This window comes from Capra hircus, chromosome 3 (assembly GCF_001704415.2).
Source record: "Capra hircus breed San Clemente chromosome 3, ASM170441v1, whole genome shotgun sequence".
NCBI classification, from domain to species: Eukaryota; Metazoa; Chordata; class Mammalia; order Artiodactyla; family Bovidae; genus Capra; species Capra hircus.
Genome location: NC_030810.1, coordinates 32,039,730 through 32,046,021, shown reverse-complemented (window position 1 = coordinate 32,046,021; position 6,292 = coordinate 32,039,730). Strand labels below are relative to the sequence as shown.

At 43.2% G+C, this 6,292-nt stretch overlaps 1 protein-coding gene across 2 annotated transcripts in view; it reads left to right on the top strand.

The window, feature by feature from the left end:
• Nucleotides 1-6,292, top strand: part of DAB1 (DAB1, reelin adaptor protein) — a 463,784-nt gene that overhangs the window by 68,956 nt on the left and 388,536 nt on the right. The gene's annotated exons all lie outside the window — the stretch shown is intronic.

Sequence of the window (6,292 nt, the reverse complement as noted above, 5' to 3'; positions counted from 1 at the left end):
GCAATTTCCCATACTTTTGATATTATAATTTTGGAAGTTTTATTTGGGAGAGCTGTTTAAGACTCTCCTAGAAATACGCTGGCATTTGCTGTTGAGATGGTTTTTCTCCCTGTCTCTGAAGTTGGGGCTATGCTGGCCTCTGTCCCATTAATGCTGGCCTTGGGCACACCCCATGGCTATGGACCTATCATAAGCTTCTACCCCTTCAGCAGCGAGAGCCCCTGAGACATGTTTCAATCAGGGAAGGAATCAAAATAGACCCAAGATGGCCAGGGGGAAAAACTGCTGAGGAAAGAGGGATCTGATTCCTTACAAGGCACTTTCCTAGGAAATGTCCCTTTACTATAAATAGGAATGGGATATTCAATTTTAGGCCCCCTTTAAAAAACAACAAAAAAAAACCTCTCTAGGACCAAAATTAGATTGGAGGCTGATGGAATGAATATAGGATGGGGTGATTCTTCACTGAGACACGTCTGAAAGTTTGAGCAGCTGGTGCGGTGGAACAGCTGAGCTGCAAACAAATAGCAGCTGATTTTAGCACTTCTTATTTCAAGATGCCCTGGTTTGTTCACTCCAGCACTTGACTCACTGGTAAGCTCTTCTCGGAGCCCCTCAGCGTCTCATCCCTCTCTGCTACCCATAAACTGGGCTACCTTGGTTAAGTGATGCCTCTTTCTGGGCTTCAGCATCCTGCATCCTGTCGTGGGAAGAGTAGCCTGTGTTTGTTAAGAGCTTGTCATGTGCCAGGCACCATGCCAAGCACTCTGTGTGGATCACCTTATTTAGTTTTCACAATAACACCATCAGATGAGAATGTTTATGTTTTTTGTATACGGACGAAATTGAGCACAGAAAATTGAGTTGCATTCAGCACATCGATCCCAGTGAAACGGAATTGCGGAATTGTCCTGAGAGAGATCTCTTTGGGCCTCTGCCCCTCATACTTGTTTTGAACTTTTTTTTTTTTTGCTGTCTGTTTGTTTGTTTTTTGGCCATGCCACATGGCTTGCAAGATCTTAGTTCCCTGACCAGGGATTGAACCCGGACCCTCAACAGTTAGCGTGTGGAGTCCTATCCACTGGACTACCAGGGAATTTCCTGCCCCTCATACTTCGAGCAGGAACTATTGTGTGTTCTAGGTGTCCCCCCTTCCACAAGGCCCTTCGCATCTGACACCTGGCCATCACATCACATCTGTCAGCTGTGGAACCGCAGAAAAGAATTTGGTTAGGATTCAGAGTTTGTGATTTGCATTTGTTTGGAGAGAATGCCCAAGTTTCCTGTCTCCCTTTCACGGAGATCTGTCACCCCTGAAAGTGTAAAAATCACTGACTTCATGTGAAAGTCACTAAGACAACAAACCACTGCAGTCAACCATTTGAAGACAAGGAAATAGACTTGTTTTTCTTATGAATGAATAAATTTTCAAAGGCTTATACTGATTACTTTTTAATGATCTGACCAAATATTTTGAAGTCATATAAACACAGTGGAAATTCACTGTAAGGAATGTATCTTCAAACTCAGAGTGGTAACCTGTTTTGTGAGTTAAACTATGTATGCACTGCTGCTGCCTCTGCTAAGTCACTTCAGTCGTGTCCGACTCTGTGTGACCCCATAGACGGCAGCCCAGCAGGCTCCCCCGTCCCTGGGATTCTCCAGGCCAGAACACTGGAGTGGGTTGCCATTTCCTTCCCCAATGCATGAAAGTGAAAAGTGAAAGTGAAGTCGCTCAGTCATGTCTCTTAGCGACCCCATGGACTGCAGCCCACCAGGCTCCTCCCTCCATGGGATTTTCCAGGCAAGAGTACTGGAGTGGGGTGCCATTGCCTTCTCTGTATGTATGCACAGTCATGTCCAATTCTTTGCAACCCATGCACTGCAGCCCGCCAGGCTCCTCTGTCCATGGGATTTCTCAGGTAGGAATACTGGAGTGGGGTGCTAGTTCCTCCTCCTGGGGATCTTCCTGACCCAGGGATCGGACCCAGGTCTCCTGTACTCTTGCACTGGCAGGTGGATTCTTTACCACTGAGCTACCTGGGTCTTTTCCAGTGAATTAGTTCTTCACATCAGATGGCCCAAAGTACTAGAGCTTCAGCTTCAGCATCAGTCCTTCCAGTGAATATTCAGGACTGATTTCCTTTAGGATGGACTGGTTTGATCTTGCAGTCCAAGGAGCTCTCAAGAGTCTTCTCCAACACCACAGTTCAAAAGCATCATTCTTCAGCACTCAGCTCTATTTGTGGCCCAACTCGCACGTCCATACATGGCTACTGGTGAAACCATAACTCTGACTAGACAGACCTTTGTCAGCAAAGTAATGTTTCTGCTTTTTAATATGCTTTCTATGTTGGTCATAGCTTTTCTTCCAAGGATCAAGCGTCTCTTAATTTCATGGCTGCCGTCACCAGCTGCAGTAATCCTGGATCCCAAGAAAATAAAGTCTGTCACCATTTCTGTTGTTTCCCCATCTATTTGCCATTAAGTGATGGGACCAGATGCCATGATGTTAGTTTTTTGAATGTTGAGTTTTAAGCCAACGTATACACTCCCCTCTTTCACTCTCATCAAGAGGCTCTTTAGTTCCTCTTAGCTTTCTGCCATAAGAATGGTGTCATCTGCTTATCTGAGGCTATTGATATATATCCTGGCAGTGTTGATTCCAGCTTGTGCTTCTTCCAGTCCAGCATTTCACATGATGTACTCTGCATATAAGTTAAATAAGCAGGTGACAATATATAGCCTTCATCTACTCCTTCCCCAATTTGGAATCAGTCCATTGTTCCATGTCGAGTTCTAACTGCTGCTTCTTGACCTGCATACAGCTTTCTCAGGAGGCAAGTCAGGTGATCTGGTATTCCCATCTCTTGAAGAACTTCCCACAGTTTGTTGTGGTCCACACAATCAAAGGCTGTGGTAAAGTCAATAAAGCAGAAGTTGATGTTTTTCTGGAACTCTCTTGCTTTTTCTATGATCCAGTGGATTTTGGCAATTTGATCTCTGGTTTCTCTGCCTTTTCTAAATCCAGTTTGAACATCTGAAAGTTTTCAAGTCACATACTGTTGAAGCCTAGCTTGGAGAATTTTGAACATTACTTTGCTAATGTGTGAGATGAGTGCAATTGTGTGATAGTTTGAACATTTTTTTGGCTTTGCCTTTCTTTGGGGTTGGAATGAAAACTGACCTTTTCCAGTCCTGTGGCCACTGCTGAGTTTTCCAAATTTGCTGGCATATTCAGTGCAGCCCTTTAATATCATCATCCTTTAGGATTTGAAATAGCTCAGTTGGAATTTCATTGCCTCCACTATCTTTGTTCATAGTGATGCTTCTTAAGGCCCACTTAACTTCACATTCCAGGATGTCTGGTTCTAGGTAAGTATCACACCATCATGGTTTTCTGGGTCAATAAGATCTTTTTTGTATAGTGTTTCTGTGTATTCTTGCCACTTCTTCTTAATATTCTTACTATTCAATAGTAATAGTAATAATAACAATGGTTTGCATTTATTGAGCACATGTTATATTTGGCTCTCTTTTTAGGACTCTACATGAATTAACAAATATAATTACCAGAACTGCAGTTTGAAGTAGGTACCAAACTACTTTGTTCATTTTACAGAGAAGAAAATTGAGGTGCAGAGAGCTTAAGGATTTGTCCAAGGTAAATCTGAGACCAGGCCAGAATGTGTCACATTAAGTCTGATGGCAGATATCTAATACAGAGCAAGTTAATATAGTCACTCTTTGGATGGCCTTCATTATAATTCCTTAACTCTGAGACTTTTGCCTCTTCCTGAAAAGTCTAAGATGAAGGAATCAAACATTGCTTAAGTACCTGACAGGGGACAAGTGTTTTCATGTATGTTATTGGCTCTTCAATACTGTTCCAGGCCTGTATTTATCAAGACACTTTGTGGTGGTTGTAGGTTTACCTGTTTGACTTTCTCTTTGGCTCTGAGCTATTCACTTATCTCTGTATTGGTGACCTTTTGCTGTAGTTAACAAGCCACCCCCAAATTTCAGTCGTTATTCCGGTCAGCTGTATCTCTGCTCAGCTCAGTCCCAAGAGTCTGGTCGTTCCAGAAACCCAGGCTCTGAGGTTCTCATGGCAAAGGGCAGAAATGCCAAAGTCTGCACTGACCAACATTACGTGCCTTTCAGGTTTCTGCTCAGTTGGAGTGCACGTTATGTTTACTTGTATCCTCCTTGGTCAGACTAGGAATGTGGCCATATCTGCCATTGGGGCAGGGGACATCCTCTGTCTCCCTTGAGGTGCTGGCAGTCATGTGGCAAAGGGCATGGATGAATAAACCCCTCACTGGGAAGGGCACAAGCAGTTGGGGATCATCACACAGTGTACTACCATCTGAATGATCTTGGATGAACAACTCTCTTTTATTCAAGAGAAAACTGAAGCCTGGAGATACTATGTACGTGCTCAGTTACAGAATTCTGTGACTTGAGCAAGTTTTACTGATTCCATGTGCATGCTTGTTGTCCATCTGGTTTCCAGCGTCATCTGTTTCTGCTCTGAAATGTATACTCTATTCTTGGGCCACACTGAGTTTTATGTAATTTATCAAAGCAATGTGTACATTCATAATCTGTGACTTGGTGTATAATGTTCTGTTTGTAATTGCAGTTTCCTCTTCCTATCCTGATAAATGCTCATTCTTTTCCTGAATACTCAGGGCCTCTGAAAGCATCGCTTGTTTCTCCTAGACTTTGTTGGGGGAGCTCCTTCAGTCTTCTCTGGTGTCCTCTCTTACCTTGGTGCTATGTCTTTGCATTTTAGTTGTGCGTGGACTTCTCTCTTTCCTCGGCCAGGCTGAGATTTTCTGGAAGGCAAAGGGGGAAGGGCTGCTTTTTAGGTGTGGGTCCCTACAACAGTACAGAGAAAGGGCTGTAAATGTGCTTTGAGATAATGAATAGATGAAAATTTCCTACCTAAGAACGAGACTTGTCAGCGTGGGTCAGTAGTCTTGGAGTTCATGTCTACATCAAGAAGGTTGGATTTACATCATCTCAGAACAAAAGGCCTAGGAAATCGGTCCACTGTCATGACGTACATGTATTCCAGCTGCATATTGTTCTTTCTTTTAAAACTCGGCAGTTTTTAGACATGTTTCCACATTGAGTGATTTTCATCCCTCCATTTTCTGGTCGAAAACAGGCACCAATTATTCTCTTTAATTAAGTGGTTTTATGTTATTAATTGTTTCTAACTTACAGAAGTCCCAAGAGACCCTTTATATGTTTCCAAATGAAGCCAGGAAGAAAAGTGCATTAATTATACACACAAACTCCTTTTGGCGAATTAAACGTGATACACAGTGAACATGAGATGGCTCGCCCTCCTGGGCTGTCAGTCTTGCCATTAGTGATGGCTTGTATTAGTAGTATTGACATGGGCTTATCCAAATTGGATTCTGCAAAGAGTCATTTTAATTTTGCACAAATGTGAAAAGATGAAGTAGTTTGACGTGCCTTTTTTTCTTAACTCCCTCCGTTGCCGAGTGACTGGAGCTTCTCTGGTTGTGATACCAACTTCATATTTTATAGTGCTTGTAAAACACCAGATGTTTCCTTATCAGGCCACAGAGCAACTGTAGGTGAGTCTCACAGGTGGAGATATTGACATTCTGCAGTTAAATCAGGTCATGCCTCTTAAGTCTGCAACCAGAAAGGGGCAGATCTTTTAGAGTTATTCATGTTTTTAAATATTTCTCTGAGCAGGGATAGGAACAGAGTTATGTCTAAGCCCCTTTCTGATCATTTTCAATGGGCAGCAAAAAGGAATTATTCGTATTGTTTGGGCACCAGTTCTGTTCTAAGATGTGAAAGTGAAAACGTTAGTTGCTCAGTCATGTCCAACTCTCTGCGACCCCCATGGACTACAGCCTGCCAGGCTCCCCTGTCCATGGGATTCTCCAGGCAAGAATACTGGAGTGGGTTGCCATTTCCTTATCCAAGGTATCTTCCCAACCCAGGGATCAAACCTAGGTCTCCTGTATTGCAGGCAGATTCTTTACTGTCTGAGCCATCAGGGAAGCCCCTCTAAGATATATAGATGAGAAAATAGGTTTTTTGAACACGTATTATGTGCCAGGTGCTGTTCTAAGTGATTCACAGGACTGGCTCAGTTGATCCTGAGGTGATCCTCAGTTGATCCTACCCTGTGAGGTAGGGTTATTATCATCCTAATGCGTAGTTGGGGCAGAGACAAATTAAGTCACTCTCTTAAGGCCACACAGCTAGAAAGGGGCAGAGTTGAGATTCAAGCCCAAAA